We start from the raw sequence: 20007 nt of genomic DNA, 5'->3' as shown, positions 1-20007 counted from the left end.
TTAACCTTTATGGATTGTGCTTTTAGTTGACTTGGGCAATTTAATGCAAAGGTTAAAATGTAGGAAGCCGCGTTGTAAAAGCAGACGAGTGAGGACGTTTGTACAGATTCCGTCCATCTTCTCAGTCGCTGTAAATCTGACTATGCCCGGGTGTAGATTGATCTGCTGTTTTCCTTTGAACCCGGAGAGGGTTTTTTTTGCACTTTGTACAATCTTTGGATATTTTAAATCACACGTTCATGTTTATTTTGCTGGATGAAACGCAGCCGGTCTGCATTAATATCTTCCTGGTTCACATGAGATCATTCAGGATCTTTTTTTAAATCTGTTTATGAGATGACAGCTCTTGGAATCCCTGAGTCACCCAATCTCTTTTGTTCTGATACAATGTGGCGTTAGCACGCCTCGCTGTCACCGCTCTCCCTGCACCACAGTGCAATGGAAAGAATAAATTACAGTCGGACACCAAAGATTGACTTTTTTTTGTAAGGATTCTGAGGTGGTAATGGTCTTGAAGGGGAGTGCTGCTCTAAACCTATACGGTACCGGTTCAGATTAAAGACCAGTCTATTGCCCCCCCAAGTCTCGCTGCAAGCCCCATTCCACCATTAGTTGGTTCAGATTCTGTTGGTGTCACAGTCACTGGCATGTATCGTGTTTGTGGCAGCAGGACATTGCAATACGTAATAAAAACTAAAAATTACAGTTATATTAAAAATTAGATAAATGGTGCAAAAAGAGAGGAAAAGAAAGGAAATTGTACACATGTTCATTGTCCATTCAGAAATCCGATGGTGGAGGGGAAGAAGCTGGTTCTAAAATGAGTGCGTTTCTTCAGGCTCCTGTTCCACCTCCTTGATGGTAGCAGTGAGAAAAGGGCATGTCCTGGGTGATGGGGGTTCTTAATGATGGATACCGCCTTTTGCTGGTGTTCACGATGGAGCTGGCTGAGTTTACAGCTCTCGGCAGCCTTCTTCCCGATTCTGTGCAGTGGCCCCTCCATACCAGACGGTGATGCGGCCAGTTATGATGCTCTCCAGGGTACGTCTGTAGACGTTTGGTTTTTTAGCTGACTGGATGTTGAAACTTTAAATTACATTTGGAAGGCTAACATTATTGGATTTGGATACTCTTGTTTTGTTTTGAAAGCCTCCCTCTCAGATTATACATAGCAAGTTATTCAGGACACCAGTTCTAAAGCATATTGTTTCTTCTTCTTATTTAAAGATACAGAGCGAAACAGGTCCTTCCACCTCAACTTTGCCCAGCAACCCAACTACTTAACCCTAGCTTAATCACAGGTCAATTTACAGTGGCCATTTAACCTACTAACCGGTATGTCTGTGGACCTGGAGCACCCTGGGGAGACCCACACCTTCACGGGGAGGACATACAAACTCCCTTCAGAGGACGCTGGAATTGAATGACGAGCCCAAGTAAAGTTTATAACTCGTTGTGGTGATTGGGCTTTCCTTGCAAAGTAACTGTGGAGCGGCGTTCACATGTTGTACTCAAAAGGCTGCCTGTTTGAGTGCCTTTCTGGCTGCAATTGATGCCAACAATGGAAACGTTTAGTTTTGCTGCCCCCCCCCCCCCCCAGAAGCAGCAAGGGATCTGACCAACCCTCCCACACAATGTTCGAAGCTACATATGGGATGTGTCTGTGGAAATGGCATATCAGTATACGTAAACTCGAGATCCTGCAGAAGTCTTGAGCAACACACGCACAAAATGCTGTAGGAACTCGGCAAATCAGGCAGCATCTGTGGAGGGAAATAAACTGTTGATATCATGCTGAGAGAAGTCGACTGTTTACCCTTCATGATTCCCGCTTGTCTTGCAGAATTCATCCAGTATTGTGTGTGTGCATATGTCAGTATCGAAGCCAGGGTGGGTTGTGGGTCCCCATGACACTGCCCTAGGCTCTGAAGTGCAAATTCAGCTTCCAGACGGAGGGTAGATACTTACTGTGCCAGCGATCTGTGATGTCTAGGGCAGATGCTCATTTCTAATCCTTTTTACTTTACTCAGCATGATTCTGTTCCGAATCCTGGGAAGTTGCCCCAAGGCCCGCTGAGTTTATCTGTCACATCAGTAAAACATTGATTGATTTGGAGATACGGTATGGTAACAAGTCCTTCCAGCCCGATGAGCCTGCGCCACCCAATTATACCCATGTGACCAATTAACCTACTAAAGCATAGGCTTTTGGAATGTGGGAAGAAACCCACACGGTCACGGGGAGAACGTACACCCTCCTTGCAGACTGCGGAGGAATTGAATCCGGGCTGCTGGTGTTGTAATAGCATTACGCTAACCACTACACCCCTGTTCTGTCCCAACTTTGAAGTTGGGACCTTCTAAAAAGAGTCCGACATTGCTTTGTGGGAACGACCTACAAGTGAGCTGCGTCATTATGGGTCGGCACAACATGGAGGGCTGAAGGGCCTGTACTGTGCTGTAGTGTTCTATCACAGACACAAGCCCCTGCTGAAATGTTACTCTCTGAATCAGCTGTAGCCCAGTGGTAGAGAGCGCCGACAAAGTCAGTCATCGGAACCTTGAAGGCTGTCCCACCACTTAGTGATCGTGGCCCAACTAGCTCCATGTTTCCATAGCGAACTATGTAGTTATCTTACAGACTCCATCCATCTCTCTCTCTGGCACATGAGCTAACCAGCAGTGTGTTAGTCACGATAATGGGTGATCGCTCGTGACCATTGTGGGCTCAGTCATTTCAACAGGTGATTGTTGATTTCACAGTGGGAGTTTTTTTCTCAATTGGGATGGGAACGTGTGCCAATGAAGGGCTTTCATTGGATTCACATCTCCCTGCTGCGTTTATTCTATAAAGTGGCGAGTTGTTCCGGTCTGGGTTGGGCTGCCACTACTGGTGGTGGAAACGGGTACCATTTGTGCACGTCAGCAGAGACACAGATTGGCAAGTTCATTCCAGGGGCTGGTACAGTTGTGACGGACCAAACAGCCTCTTGCAGTGCAAGATGATTTGTAAGTTGCCAAGAGCCCGGGGCAGCTATAAATCTGATTGAAAGATTTCCCTCACTGGCGGTGTGTTCCTGCACTGCATTCTAACTGCTCATTGCAGCGTTTCTAGCCTATTCTTCAGGGTGACGACGTCAGCGTGGCGCTCAGTCGCTGCTCTCTGCATGCTATAGTGATGGAAAATTTGATATCCATGAGGATCAGAAGCACTATCAGCCAAACAGCATTAAATGTTATGAATAGCTATTTGTGGAACTGACCAGGACCAATGATGCGTGAGGGAGAACTAGATAAAGAGACCACTCGTTCTCAGGGTCTGACCCCTGTGTTCACTTTTCTGATTTCATGTTGTCCCCTCCCAGACTTCTGGTTTACTCCCCTCACCTCCCCAAATTCAAATTCTGTTGAGTTAGACGCTCCCAAGACTCGGCCTCTTGATTGTCACCCTGGGCTCGGATTTAGAACTGAACCCAAGCTTCTTGGCTCAGCTTTCAAGGATCACCTTTACTGGCCGAGTACTTTTACATGCATCAGGAATGTGCTGATGTGACAGACAACAAAAAAAAACATTGAACAATTACAAAAAGTAAAAATATATTAAAATAATAGATAAACATGAGATTCTGCAGATGCTGGAAATCCAGAGCAATGTACACACACACACACACACACACACACACACACACACACACACACACACACACACACACACACACACACACACACACACACACACACACACACGATGCTGGAGGAACTCAGCAAGTCAGGCAGCATCTATGGAAAGGTATAGGAGTTGATGTTTCCAGCCAAGACCCATCTGAAACGTTGACTTGTTATTTCTCCTCCCTAGATGCTGTCTGACCTGCTGTGTTCCTTTCACATCTTGTGTGTGTTACTCTGGATTTCCAGCATCTGCAGAAATCTCTGGTGTCCTGTGTTTATTTTATGTTCCTGCGGAATGGTGGATTCCCAGCATTCCAGAAACATTTTTTTTAACAAGAGTTGTTGGAACTTTGCAAACTTGGTCAGGTAACGCACTTATTTATAACAAATATGACAGATTCGATTACAGGTGGGGAAAACACAGGATTTCACTCTGAAATATTGGCAAGTCCTTGCTGGCTCTTAGCAAAATATTTGCTGAAGACAGAGAATGCGGCGAGAAATAAGCGGGGTCACGGCTGACAGGGCCTCATTTTCACACCTAGTAGTGGTCGGGGTGGGGAGGGAATGGAGCCGGGGTACCGCTTTGCTTGCGGGGGGAGGGGAGTATCATGAGCATCATATTTGACCCTTGCTATGGTAAGTCGAGTCCCCTTTGTTGCATTCTTGGAGTCTGAATGCGGAACAGAGCCAAACGACGAACACAAAACCGTCACTGCCCTGAGGCTGTGTGTATATGACAACCACACATTATCTATTACAACACAGCATGAGGAAGCGGAGAGCGAGCAAGTTCCTGCATGAAGAAAAAAAGAATTCGCAAGCCAGCTGTCATTTGCCAAGGTATGTGGGCATGTTTTGAGGAGTTGGTTTGTTTTTCATCCGTGCCTTGACATGTGAGTTTCCTACAGAAGACTGGCAGACCTATTAAAAACCTCACACATCTGGCCGGCAAGCATCGACATCACACATTTTTAAATAACCTTTCCCTGCTTTAGAACCGTGACTACACTTTAAAAATACCCAATGAACTGCAAGGCGCCTAATGGTGGCAGAAGGCACTATATATATATATATATATATATGAGAATGCACATTCCTTGGGGGTATTTTTAAACCATCAGAGATATCTGTATTTTCATACCAGTTCCAGATCTACATCTAAGACGGTTTAGTCCCTACCGTTAAGTTTTTTTTAACTACTCCCTTGAAACTTCAGGCGCATTAACGCACGTTAGGGGTGAGGGGCACACAAGTTGTTGCATTGTTACACACAAAATGCTGGAGAAACTCGGAAATGAAAAGAGCTGACGTTTCGGGCCGATATCATTCACCGGGACCAGAAAGCAAAGGGGACGAAGCGAGAATAGGAAGGTGGGTGGGGGAGGGGTGGAGGGGAAGGAGGACAAGCTAGAAAGTGATAGGTGAGGGGGAATAAGAAATAAGCTGGGAGGTGATAGGTGGAAAAGATAGAGGGCTAAAGAGGAAGGAATCTGAGAGGAGAGTGCACCATGGAGAAGAGAGAAAGATGAGGGACGCCAGGGTGAGGTGATAGGGAGACGAGGAGAAGGGTGAGGGGGAGCCAGAATGGGGGATGGAAGAGGAAAGAAGGGAGAGGAAGTAGATGTAAGTTAGTTAAGTCGATGTCTGTACTTGTCAGATTGGAGGCTACCTAGATGGAATATAAGGTATTGCTCCTCCAACATGGGAGTGGCCTCACCAAGGCAAAAGAAGAGGCCACATTGAAATGGGACGCTGCTCGACTTCGTTCCCACAACATCCCTGCTTTAAGTGCAGATCAACAGAGAAAATGGCCTGGGCCAACCTATCGCTGGTATCTCGCTGGCAGAGTCACGTGCTCCCACAACCCCTGTAAACGTTCGCTGTGTTTTTCCCCAGTTACCTTAAATCCTGCGGTCGCTTCTCCCTCCTACCTCCGAAACAGCTTCTCATCATTAACTCTATCAGGTCCCTGCAATGGTTTGGCCATCTTCCATCAAACTCCCCCCTGAACTATCCACTTCTACCCCCCCCCCCCCCCAGCCGTCTCTGGTTTGTGGATGGCTCTTTTTTCCCCCAACTTTCCTGTGCAACTGAATCCCTACCGGGAATAACCCCCATCTTCAAAGCCTCCCACCCCCACCAACAGCCACAGACTGCATTATGAAGTTAGAAGATTTGATACCGACAAGCACGGCTAGCACTCAGCAATTACCACTCGAGAGACGGAAAGCTAATTTTATCCAGGGAAATAAAATATCCCTTCGCATTCTAATGCTGAAGTGTGTGTGTGTGTGTTTGTGTGTGTGTGGGGGGGGGGGGGGTGGTTGCGGTGGAGTGGAGGTCGAAGCTAAACAAGGAATACTAACTATTGGGAGCAGCTGCAGAAACTATAATTAGATAAACGATTTGGCTCGCAATAATTATTCTTCTCCGTAGTTAATACCAAGAAAGGAAGTTGTGCTTCGTAGATCACTTGTCTTTTGATTATTTGTGTGTGTATATACATGTATATATCTGGACGTCAGAGAAGCTGATTGTGAAAGAGAAATGGCGTTCCGGTCCCTAATTTCCATGTTCTGTCACTGACCTGGCAATAGGCTGCTCCACAATTCCCCCGAGCAACACTGTCAAGAATTGACCAGTTAGCATTGGACAAGCTGGTAGAAATACGTTGCAGTTGCCATGGGAACGAGGGAATAGGAGGTTCTTGCAAACAGAATCTCGAGATGATGAAATATATATTAAAAATCCGCCCCCGTCTAAGCAAGTTTGCGGAAACATGAATTGTTATTCAATAGACGTAGAACGTTGATCTGGACTAGGGCCTTTGATCTGAGAATCTGAATGTTTACTTCAAACAGCCAAACCTAATGCATTTTAAGCACTTTAAGTACCAGGAATATTTCTCCATGCAAGGTCAGCGCGATTGTAGTCATCCAGCAACCCCTCCCTCTCTCGGCCGCTTTACACGCCGGCCCTCGGCAGGAGGGCGGCGGTTTACAATTTCACTCTGTTACATTAGAGCCACGGGGCTGCTTTATTCATTATGCGTTATCTCAGCACGGATTCACTCGATAGAAGTACGCAAGCTTCAAAAATAAACACCATCGCAATTTTCCGTTTTATTTAAACTGTAGATATTTAGTCGTTGTTCAATTAACCCTTTTGCTGCTGGCCGGGCCAGAAAGAGGAACGACCTGACACGTGCCTTGCGGGAATGGCGCCCAGTGCACGATTGTCCCCGTATTTCACTTGGGTCAACACGGAGTGTCAGGCGTCCCATCCTCTTGGATACACGATGCAAGATGGTTGAACAATGTTTGGGAGGAAACTAGGGCAAGGGTCTGCGATTCAGTCCAAACTAAGACCATTCGTACATCGACCATAGAAATTGACAGCACATTGCTCACAATGTTGTGCTGACCATGTACCCTATTCTAGAAACTGCCGAGCTTCCCTACCATATAGCCCTCTATTTTTCTAACAGTCTCTTACAAGACCCTATTGTATCCAGCTCTACTACTGTTGCAGGCAGTGCATTCCTCACACCCACCACTCTCTGTGAGAAAATCTTACCTCTGACATCCTTTTGTACCTTAAAACTGTGCCCCTCCGTGTTAGCCATTTTAGCCCTGGGAAAAAGCCTCTGACTATCCACACAATCAATGCCTCTCATCATCTTGTACACCTCTATCAGGTCACCTCATCCTCCGTCGCTCCAAGGAGAAAAGGCCGAGTTCACTCAACCTATTCTCACAAGGCATGCTCCCCAATCCAGGCATCATTCTTATGGATCTCCTTAACAGTAGATTGCCACTCCGACAGGTGGTGCCAACACACACAGGGTGCTGACCTGTGTCAGAACTCCGTATCACGCATACGTCAAACATACAGCAAGCACATCGTTTGCATTAACCGCTACAACGTTCAAAGTAAATTTATTAGCAAGGTATGTCACCATATACTTGCTGAGATTCATCTGCTTGTGGGCATTTGCTGTAGATGCAAAGAAACAGGAGAATCAGTGAAAAACTTCACAGGACAAGATGGACAAACAACATGTGAAAGGTAACAAAAAAAGAAAAAATATATAAACTGATAAGCTATAAATATGGAGAACATGAGATGAAGAGTCACAGGTTCTGGGAACAGTTCTGTGATGGGGTGAGTGAAGTTATCCTCACTGTTTCAAGAGCCTGGTCGTTGAGGGATATTAATTGTTCCTGAACCTGGTGGTGTGAGTCCTGAGGCTCCTGTGCCCTCCTCCTGATGACAGCAGTGAGAAGGAGCAAGGCCTGGGTGTGTGGGTGGGAGGAAATCCTTGCCCTCAATTGTGGGAGGGCTTTACCCACATCCACTACTTTTTGTCGGCTTTTCCGTTCAAGGGCTCTGGTGCTGTGATGCAACCAGTCAGCATACTTTCCACCGCAGGTGTATGAATGTTGTCGAGGTTTTAGATGACATGGAAGCAAGTAGAGGCACTGCTGGGTTTGGATGTGTTCAGGGCAGCCCTTACCTGTCTTCACACATTCTGGTATCAATATAATATGCCACAATGTTCATCAGAACAACAACCACAGCCCAACAAAACATCAACAGAAAAACAAGCCCACACACACAGACAGATAGGTCCCTGACCCCAGAACAGGAAGCCTCCGAAACTCCAGTCTTGGGCCCACACATACCCAGGCCCCCAACCCCAGAATAGGCCACCTCTGACCTCCAGAGAAGCCGACCTGGGTTGTGCGACCTTCGGGCCGCTACCTCTGGACTTACCAACTTCGACCACACATAAAGTACTGTAGGCAGTTCTGGTCGTCTGTCTGTAGGAAGGGAGTCATTCAGCTGAGGGGTGCAGAAAAGATTCAGGAAGTTGTTACCAGGACCGAAAGGGCTTGAATTACAAAGGGGGGTGGGTAGGGTAGGATTTTTCCCCTCTCCCTTCCCTCATCTTCAGTTCCCCACTCTGGCCCCTTCTTACTGATTCTCTTCACGTGCATATCATCTGCCCCCTGGTCCTCCTTTTCCACTAACACCTCCCAGTTTCTTACTTCATTCCCCCTCCCCATCCATACAACTTCACCTATCATCTTCGAGCTTGTCCTCCTTCCCCCTCCCCATTCTGGCATCTTCCGCCTTCTTCCCCAGTCATGATGAAGGGTCTCAGCCCCCTGTTCATCTCCATCGGCACTGCCTGGCCTTCTGAGTCCCATCAGCATTTTCTGTGTGTTCTCTGGATCTTGGAGTGTAGGGGGATGAGGGAGGTGTGTACAGTCACAAGGGCCATAGATAAGGTGAATGGCCACAGTCTTCACTCCCGGGGTAGGGGAGTCTAAACGAGAGGGCATAAGTGTAAAGAGAGATAAGATTTGACATGGACAAGGGGCAGGGATTTCACACAGAGAGTGGTGAGTATATTGGGCAAGCTGCCAGTGGAAGTGGTAAAGCTGGGTGCAGTTACTTTCATGGACAGAAAAAGTTTGGAGGGATAAGGGTCAAATGGATCAAACACAAGAAGACTCCCAGTTTAGCAGAGAGCTGGGACAAAAGGCCTGCTGGACAAGGCTATGAAACTAGAGCTGTGCATTACTTACAGTCAATTGAAGCTGGCAGTGGGCAAACATTCCCAATGTGACAGCAGATGTTCAGCAGCATCTACACTCAATGGATGCCCTAACCAGGGACACCATGAGAGACAGTGGGAACTTATCCTCATCCACCTCCAGTCACTCTCCACCACTCAACTTTACATAGAGTCACACCAGTCCTTTACACGGACTCACACACACGATTAGTTTCCATATAGAGTCAGTCTTACTGCCATTTTCAATTCAGCATCTCTCCCAACACCGATCTCCACACAGAGACATTCCACCACATGAAGTCACTCCTGATTTCTGATCACACAGAGTCTCTCCCAATTTCTGATCTCCACATGGTTGCTCCCCATCTCTGATCAAACAGGGAGTCACTCCCCATCTCTGATCTCTATAGATAGTCACTCCCCATCACCAATCTCCACAGGGAATCCCTCTCCATCTCTGATCTCCACAGGGAGTCTTTCCCCATCTCTGATCTCCACAGGGAGTGAGTCTCCATCTCTGATTTCTACAGGGAGTCTTTCTCCTTCTCCGATCTCTATAAGGAGTAATTCCCCAGCTCTAATCTCCATAGGGAGTCACTCCCCATCTCTGATCTCCACAGGGATTCGCTCCCCATCTCTGATCTCCACAGGGACTGAGTTTCCATCTCTGATCTCTACAGAGATTCACTTTATATCTCTGATTACCACAGAGTGTCACTCTTCAACTCTGATTTCCACAGTGAATATCACCCCATTTTGATCTCCGCAGGGAGACTGTCTCCATCTCTGATCTCCACAGGGTGTCACTTTCTATCTTTGATCTCCACAAAGAATCACATCCCATCTCTCATCTCCACAGGGAGACTCTTCCCATCTCTGTTCTCCACACGGGATTCTCTCCCTATCTCTGATTACCACAGAGAGTCACTCTTCATCTCTGATCTCTGCAGGGAGTCCGTTTCCATCTCTGATCTCCACAGGGAATCTCTTCCCATCTCTGAACTCCACAGGGAGTGAGTCTCCATCTCTGATTTCTAAAGTGAGTCTTCCTCTTTCTCCAATATCTGTAGGGAGTAATTCCCCAGACCTAATCTTCATAGGGAGTCACTCCCCATCTCTGATCTCCATAGGGAATCACTCCCCATCTCTGATCTCCACAGGGAGTCACTCTCCATCCCTGATTTCTACAGGGAGTTTTTCTCCTTCTCCAATCTCCATAGGGAGTAATTGCCCAGCTATAATCTCCACAGGGCGGGTCTCTCCATCCCCAAACCCCACAGGGTGTCACTCCCCATCTCTGATCTCCACAGGGTGTGAGTTTCCATCTCTGATCTCTACAGGAGTCTTTCTCTATCTCTCATCTCCACAGAGATTCACTTTATATCTCTGATCACCACAGAGCATCACTCTTCAACTCTGATTTCCACAGTGAATATCACCCCATTTTGATCCCCGCAGGGAGACAGTCTCCATCTCTGATCTCCACAGGGTGTCACTTACTATCTTTGATCTCCACAGAGAATCACTTCCCATCTCTGATCTCCACAGGGATTCTCTCCCCATCTCTGATCTCCACAGTGATTCTCTCCGTATCTCAGATCACCACAGAGGGTCACGCTTCATCTCTGATCTCCACAAGGAATCTCTCCCCATCTCTGATCTCCACAAGGAATCTCCCCCCATCTCTGATATCCACAGGGAGTCTCTCCCCATCTCTGATCTCATCAGGGAGTCATTCCCCATCTCTGATCTCCACAGGGAGTCACTCCCCATCTCTGATCTCCACAGGGAGTCTCTCTCTGTCTGTGATCTCCACAGGGAATCACTCCCCATCTCCGATCTCCACAGGGATTCTCTCCCTATCTCTGATTACCACATTGAGCCACTCTTCATCTCTGATGTCCACAGTGAATCTCTCCCCATCTCTGATCTCCGCAGGGAGTCAGTATCCATCTCTGATATCCGCCGGGAATCTTCCCTATCTCTGATCTCCACAGGGAGTGAGTCTCCAACACTGATTTCTACAGGGAGACTTTCTCCTTCTCCGATCTCTATAAGGAGTAATTCCCCAGCTCTAATCTCCATAGTGAGTCACTCCCCATCTCTGATCTGCACAGGGAATCACTCCCGATCTCTGATCTCCACAGGGAATCACTGCCCATCTCTGATCTCCACAGGGAGTCACTCTCCATCTCTGATCTGCACAGGGAATCACTCCCGATCTCTGATCTCCACAGGGAATCACTGCCCATCTCTGATCTCCACAGGGAGACAGTCTCCATCTCTGATCTCCACAGGGTGTCACTTTCTATCTTTGATCTCCACAGAGAATCACTTCCCATCTCTCATTCCACAGGGATTCTCTCCCCATCTCTGATAACCACAGAGAGTCACTCTTCATCTCTGATCTCCACAGTGAATCTCACCCCATCTCTGAACTCCACAGGGTTCTTTCTCCTTCTCCGATCGTCATAGGGAGTAATTCCCCATCTGTTATCTCCATAGGGAGTCACTCCTCATCTCTGATCTCCACAGGGCGTCACTCCCCTTCTCGGATTTCCACAGCATGTCACTCCCCATCTCTGAACCCCACAGGGCGTCACTCTCCATCTCTGATCTCAACAGGGATTCACTATATATCTCTGATTACCACAGAGCGTCACTCTTCAACTCTGATTTCCACAGTGAATCTCACCCCATTTTGATCTCCGCAGGGAGACAGTCTCCATCTCTGATCTCCACAGGGTGTCGCTTTCTATCTTTGATCTCCACAGAGAATCACTTCCCATCTCTGATCTCCACAGGGATTCTCTCCCCATCTCCGATCTCCACAGGGAGTCTCTCTCTATCTCTGATCTCCACAGGGGGTCTCTCCACATCTCTGTTCTCCACACGGGATTCTCTCCCTATCTCTGATTACCACAGAGAGTCACTCTTCATCTCTGATCTCCACAGTGAATCTCTCCCCATCTCTGATTTCCACAGGGAGTCAGTTTCCATCTCTGATCTCCACAGGGAATCTCTCCCCATCTCTGATCTTCACAGGGAATCTCTCCTCATCTCTGAACTCCACAGGGAGTCATTCCCCATCTCTTATCTCCACAGGGAGTGAGTCTCCATCTCTGATTTCGACAGGGAGTGTTTCTCTTTCTCCGATATCTATAGGAAGTAATTCCCCAGACCTAATCTCCATAGGGAGTCACTCCCCATCTCTGATCTCCACAGGGAATCACTGGCCATCTCGGATCTCCACAGGGAGTCACTCTCCATCCCTGATTTCTACAGGGAGTCTTTCTCCTTCTCTGATCTCCACAGGGAGTAATTGCCCAGCTGTAATCTCCATAGGGAGTCATTCCTCATCTCTGATCTCCACAGGGTGTCACTCCCCATCTCTGATCACCACAGGGTGTGAGTTTCCATCTGTGATCTCTACAGGAGTCTTTCATCTGCACAGAGATTCACTTTATATCTCTGATAACCACAGAGCGTCACTCTTCAACTCTGATTTCCACAGTGAATCTCACCCCCATTTTGATCCCCGCAGGGAAACAGTCTCCATCTCTGATCTCCACAGGGTGTCACTTTCTATCTTTGATCTCCACAGAGAATCACTTCCCATCTCTCATCTCCACAGGGATTCTCTCCCCATCTCTGATCTGCAAAGTGATTCTCTCCCCATCTCAGATCACCACAGAGGGTCACGCTTCATCTCTGATCTCCACAGGGAGTCACTCCCCATCTCTGATCTCCACAGGGAGTCTCTCTCTGTCTGTGATCTCCACAGGGAATCACTCCCCATCTCCGATGTCCACAGGGATTCTCTCACCATCTCTGATCTCCGCAGGGAGTCACTCCTCATCTCTGATCTCCACAGGGATTCTCTCCCTATCTCTGATTACCACATTGAGCCACTCTTCATCGCTGATGTCCACAGTGAATCTCTCCCCATCTCTGATCTCCGCAGGGAGTCAGTATCCATCTCTGATCTCCACAGGGAATCTCTCCCCATCTCTGATCTCCACAGCAAGTCTTTCTCCTTCTCCGATCTCCATAGGGCGTAATTCCCCATCTGTTATCTCCATAGGGAGTCACTCCTCATCTCTGATCTCCACAGGGCGTCACTCCCCTTCTCGGATTTCGACAGCACGTCACTCCCCATCTCTGAACCCCACAGGGCGTCACTCTCCATCTCTGATCTCAACAGGGATTCACTCCCCATCCCTGATCCCCACAGGGATTCGCTCCCCATCTCTGATATCGACAGGGAGTGAGTTTCCATCTCTGATCTCTACAGGAGTCTTTCTCTATCTCTAATCTCAACAGAGATTCAATTTATATCTCTGATAACCACAGAGCATCACTCTTCAACTCTGATTTCCACAGTGAATCTCACCCCATTTTGATCTCTGCAGGGAGACAGTCTCCATCTCCGATCTCCACAGGGTGTCACTTTCTATCTTTGATCTCCACAGAGAAACACATCCCATCTCTGATCTCCACAGGGAGTCTCTCCTCATCTCTGTTCTCCACACGGGATTCTCTCCCTATCTCTGATTACCACAGAGAGTCACTCTTCATCTCTGATCTCCACAGTGAATCTCTCCCCATCTCTGATTTCCACAGGGAGTCAGTTTCCATCTCTGATCTCCACAGGGAATCTCTCCCCATCTCTGAACTCCACAGGGAGTCATTCCCCATCTCTTATCTCCACAGGGAGTGACTCCCCATCTCTGATCTCCACAAGGAATCTCTCCCCATCTCTGCTCTCCACAGTGATTCTCTCCCCATCTCTGATCTGCAAAGTGATTCTCTGCCCATCTCAGATCACCACAGAGGGTCACGCTTCATCTCTGATCTCCACAGGGAGTAACTCCCCATCTCTGATCTCCACAGGGAGTCTCTCTCTGTCTGTGATCTCCACAGGGAATCACTCCCCATCTCCGATGTCCACATGGATTCTCTCACCATCTCTGATCTCCGCAGGGAGTCACTCCTCATCTCTGATCTCCACAGGGATTCTCTCCCTATCTCTGATTACCACATTGAGCCACTCTTCATCGCTGATGTCCACAGTGAATCTCTCCCCATCTCTGAACTCCACAGGGAGTCATTCCCCATCTCTTATCTCCACAGGGAGTGAGTCTCCATCTCTGATTTCGACAGGGAGTCTTTCTCCTTCTCTGATCTCCATAGGGAGTAATTGCCCAGCTATAATCTCCACAGGGCGGCTCTCCCCATCCCTGATCCCCACAGGGAGTCACTCCCCATCTCTGATCTCCACAGGGTGTGGGTTTCCATCTCTGATCTCTACAGGAGTCTTTCATCTCCACAGAGATTCACTTTATATCTCTGATAACCACAGAGCATCACTCTTCAACTCTGATTTCCACAGTGAATATCACCCCATTTTGATCTCTGCAGGGAGACAGTCTCCATCTCTGATCTCCACATGGTGTCACTTTCTATCTTTGATCTCCACAGAGAATCACTCCCCATCTCTGATCTCCACAGGGATTCTCTCCCCATCTCTGATCTCCACAGAGAGTCACTCTTCATCTCTCATCGCCACACGGATTCTCTTCCCATCTCTGATCTCCACAGTGATTCTCTCCCCATCTCTGATCTGCAAAGGGATTCTCTCCCCATCTCAGATCACCACAGAGGGTCACACTTCATCTCTGATCTCCACAAGGAATCTCCCCCCATGTCTGATCTCCACAAGGAATCTCCCCCCATCTCTGATATCCACTGGGAGTCTCTCCCCATCTCTGATCTCCACAGGGAGTCACTCCCCATCTCTGATCTCCACAGGGAGTCTCTCTCTGTCTGTGATCTCCACAGGGAATCACTCCCCATCTCCGATGTCCACAGGGATTCTCTCACCATCTCTGATCTCCATAGGGAGTCACTCCCCATCTCTGATCTCCACAGGGATTCTCTCCCTATCTCTGATTACCACATTGAGCCACTCTTCATCTCTGATGTCCACAGTGAATCTCTCCCCATCTCTGATCTCCGCAGGGAGTCAGTATCCATCTCTGATCTCTACAGGGAATCTCTCCCCATCTCTGATCTCCACAGCATCTTTCTCCTTCTCCGATCTCCTTAGGGCGTAATTCCCCATCTGTTATCTCCACAGGGAGTCACTCCTCATCTCCGATCTCCACAAGGAGTCACTCTCCATCTCCGACCTCCACAGGGAGCCTGTCCCCATCTCTGATCTTCACAGGGTGTCAGTACTGATCTCTGATCTCCACAGGCAGTCACTCTCTGTCTCTGATCTCCACAGGGAGTGACTCCCCATCTCTGATCTCCACAAGGAATCTCTCCCCATCTCTGCTCTCCACAGTGATTCTCTCCCCATCTCTGATCTGCAAAGTGATTCTCTCCCCATCTCAGATCACCACAGAGGGTCACGCTTCATCTCTGATCTCCACAGGGAGTCACTCCCCATCTCTGATCTCCACAGGGAGTCTCTCTCTGTCTGTGATCTCCACAGGGAATCACTCCCCATCTCCGATGTCCACAGGGATTCTCTCACCATCTCTGATCTCCGCAGGGAGTCACTCCTCATCTCTGATCTCCACAGGGATTCTCTCCCTATCTCTGATTACCACATTGAGCCACTCTTCATCGCTGATGTCCACAGTGAATCTCTCCCCATCTCTGATCTCCGCAGGGAGTCAGTATCCATCTCTGATCTCCACAGGGAATCTCTCCCCATCTCTGATCTCCACAGCAAGTCTTTCTCCTTCTCCGATCTCCATAGGGCGTAATTCCCCATCTGTTATCTCCATAGGGAGTCACTCCTCATCTCTGATCTCCACAGGGCGTCACTCCCCTTCTCGGATTTCGACAGCACGTCACTCCCCATCTCTGAACCCCACAGGGCGTCACTCTCCATCTCTGATCTCAACAGGGATTCACTCCCCATCCCTGATCCCCACAGGGATTCGCTCCCCATCTCTGATATCGACAGGGAGTGAGTTTCCATCTCTGATCTCTACAGGAGTCTTTCTCTATCTCTAATCTCAACAGAGATTCAATTTATATCTCTGATAACCACAGAGCATCACTCTTCAACTCTGATTTCCACAGTGAATCTCACCTCATTTTGATCTCTGCAGGGAGACAGTCTCCATCTCCGATCTCCACAGGGTGTCACTTTCTATCTTTGATCTCCACAGAGAAACACATCCCATCTCTGATCTCCACAGGGAGTCTCTCCGCATCTCTGTTCTCCACACGGGATTCTCTCCCTATCTCTGATTACCACAGAGAGTCACTCTTCATCTCTGATCTCCACAGTGAATCTCTCCCCATCTCTGATTTCCACAGGGAGTCAGTTTCCATCTCTGATCTCCACAGGGAATCTCTCCCCATCTCTGAACTCCACAGGGAGTCATTCCCCATCTCTTATCTCCACAGGGAGTGAGTCTCCATCTCTGATTTCGACAGGGAGTCTTTCTCCTTCTCTGATCTCCATAGGGAGTAATTGCCCAGCTATAATCTCCACAGGGCGGCTCTCTCCATCCCTGATCCCCACAGGGAGTCACTCCCCATCCCTGATCCCCACAGGGAGTCACTCCCCATCTCTGATCTCCACAGGGTGTGGGTTTCCATCTCTGATCTCTACAGGAGTCTTTCATCTCCACAGAGATTCACTTTATATCTCTGATAACCACAGAGCATCACTCTTCAACTCTGATTTCCACAGTGAATATCACCCCATTTTGATCTCCGCAGGGAGACAGTCTCCATCTCTGATCTCCACATGGTGTCACTTTCTATCTTTGATCTCCACAGAGAATCACTCCCCATCTCTGATCTCTACAGGGATTCTCTCCCCATCTCTGATCTCCACAGAGAGTCACTCTTCATCTCTCATCGCCACAGGGATTCTCTTCCCATCTCTGATCTCCACAGTGATTCTCTCCCCATCTCTGATCTGCAAAGGGATTCTCTCCCCATCTCAGATCACCACAGAGGGTCACACTTCATCTCTGATCTCCACAAGGAATCTCCCCCCATGTCTGATCTCCACAAGGAATCTCCCCCCATCTCTGATATCCACTGAGAGTCTCTCCCCATCTCTGATCTCCACAGGGAGTCACTCCCCATCTCTGATCTCCACAGGGAGTCTCTCTCTGTCTGTGATCTCCACAGGGAATCACTCCCCATCTCCGATGTCCACAGGGATTCTCTCACCATCTCTGATCTCCACAGGGAGTCACTCCCCATCTCTGATCTCCACAGGGATTCTCTCCCTATCTCTGATTACCACATTGAGCCACTCTTCATCTCTGATGTCCACAGTGAATCTCTCCCCATCTCTGATCTCCGCAGGGAGTCAGTATCCATCTCTGATCTCCACAGGGAATCTCTCCCCATCTCTGATCTCCACAGCGGCTTTCTCCTTCTCCGATCTCCTTAGGGCGTAATTCCCCATCTGTTATCTCCACAGGGAGTCACTCCTCATCTCCGATCTCCACAAGGAGTCACTCTCCATCTCCGACCTCCACAGGGAGCCTGTCCCCATCTCTGATCTTCACAGGGTGTCAGTACTGATCTCTGATCTCCACAGGCAGTCACTCTCTGTCTCTGATCTCCACAGTGAGTGACTCCCCATCTCTGATCTCCACAGGGATTCGCTCCACATCTCTGATCACCACAGAGAGTAACCCTTTATCTCTGATCTCCACAAGGAATCTCTCCCCATCTCTGATCTCCACAAGGAATCTCTCCCCATCTCTGATCTCCATCAGGGAGTCCCTTTCTTTCTCTGAGCTCCACAGGGAGTCTCTCTCTATCTCTGATGTCCACAGGGTGTCCATCACGGATCTCCACAGGGAGTGTCTCCTTCTCTGATCTTTACAGGGAGTCTTTCTCCTTCTCTGATCTCCATAGGGTGTAATTGCCCAGCTCTAATCTCCGTAGGGAGCCACTCCACATTTCTGATCTCCACAGAGAATCACTACTGATCTGTGATCTCCACAGGGTGTCACTCCCCATCTCTGATCACCAAATGGTGTCACTCTCCTTCTCCGATCTCCACAGGCAGTCACTATCCATCTCTGATATCCATAAGGAATCTCTGCCCATCTCTGATCTCGACAGGGAGTCTCTCTTTATCTCTGATCTCCACAGGGAGTCACTTTCTATCTCTGATCTCGACAGGGAGTCACTTTCTATCTCTGATCTCCACAGGAAGTCACTCTGCATCTCTGATCTCCACAGGGATTCTCTCTCTATCTCTGAACTCCACAGGGAGTCTCTCCCCATCTCTGTTCTCCACACATGATTCTCTCCCTATCTCTGATTACCACAGAGAGTCACTCTTCACCTCTGATCTCCGCAGTTAATCTCTCCCCATCTCTGATTTCCGCAGGGAGTCAGTTTCCATCTCTGATCTCCACAGGGAATCTCTCCCCATCTCTGATCTCCACAGGGAATCTCTCCCCATCTCTGAACTCCACAGGGAGTCATTCCCCATCTCTTATCTCCACAGGGAGTGAGTCTCCATCTCTGATTTCGACAGGGAGTGTTTCTCTTTCTCCGATATCTATAGGAAGTAATTCCCCAGATCTAATCTCCATAGGGAGTCACTCCCCATCTCTGATCTCCACAGGGAATCACTCCCCATCTCGGATCTCCACAGGGAGTCACTCTCTATCCCTGATTTCTACAGGGAGTTTTTCTCCTTCTCCAATCTGCATAGGGAGTAATTGCCCAGCTATAATCTCCACAGGGCGGCTCTCTCCATCCCTGATCCCCACAGGGAGTCACTCCCCATCTCTGATCTCCACAGGGTGTGGGTTTCCATCTCTGATCTCTACAGGAGTCTTTCATCTCCACAGAGTTTCACTTTATATCTCTGATCACCACAGAGCATCACTCTTCAACTCTGATTTCCACAGTGAATATCACCCCATTTTGATCTCCGCAGGGAGACAGTCTCCATCTCTGATCTCCACATGGTGTCACTTTCTATCTTTGATCTCCACAGAGAATCACTTCCCATCTCTGATCTCCACAGGGATTCTCTCCCCATCTCTGATCTCCACAGAGAGTCACTCTTCATCTCTCATCTCCACAGGGATTCTCTTCCCATCTCTGATCTCCGCAGTGATTCTCTCCCCATCTCTGATCTGCAAAGGGATTCTCTCCCCATCTCAGATCACCACAGAGGGTCACACTTCATCTCTGATCTCCACAAGGAATCTCCCCCCATGACTGATCTCCACAAGGAATCTTCCCCCATCTCTGATATCCACTGGGAGTCTCTCCCCATCTCTGATCTCATCAGGGAGTCATTCCCCATCTCTGATCTCCACAGGGTGTCACTCCCCATCTCTGATCTCCACAGGGAGTCTCTCTCTGTCTGTGATCTCCACAGGGAATCACTCCCCATCTCCGATGTCCACAGAGATTCTCTCACCATCTCTGATCTCCACAGGGAGTCACTCCCCATCTCTGATCTCCACAGGGAGTCACTCCCCATCTCTGATCTCCACAGGGATTCTCTCCCTATCTCTGATTACCACATTGAGCCACTCTTCATCTCTGATGTCCACAGTGAATCTCTCCCCATCTCTGATCTCCGCAGGGAGTCAGTATCCATCTCTGATCTCCACAGGGAATCTCTCCCCATCTCTGATCTCCACAGCGTCTTTCTCCTTCTCCGATCTCCTTAGGGCGTAATTCCCCATCTGTTATCTCCACAGGGAGTCACTCCTCATCTCCGATCTCCA

This window comes from Hypanus sabinus, chromosome 10 (assembly GCF_030144855.1).
Source record: "Hypanus sabinus isolate sHypSab1 chromosome 10, sHypSab1.hap1, whole genome shotgun sequence".
Lineage (NCBI taxonomy): Eukaryota > Metazoa > Chordata > Chondrichthyes > Myliobatiformes > Dasyatidae > Hypanus > Hypanus sabinus.
This window is presented reverse-complemented; position numbering follows the sequence as displayed.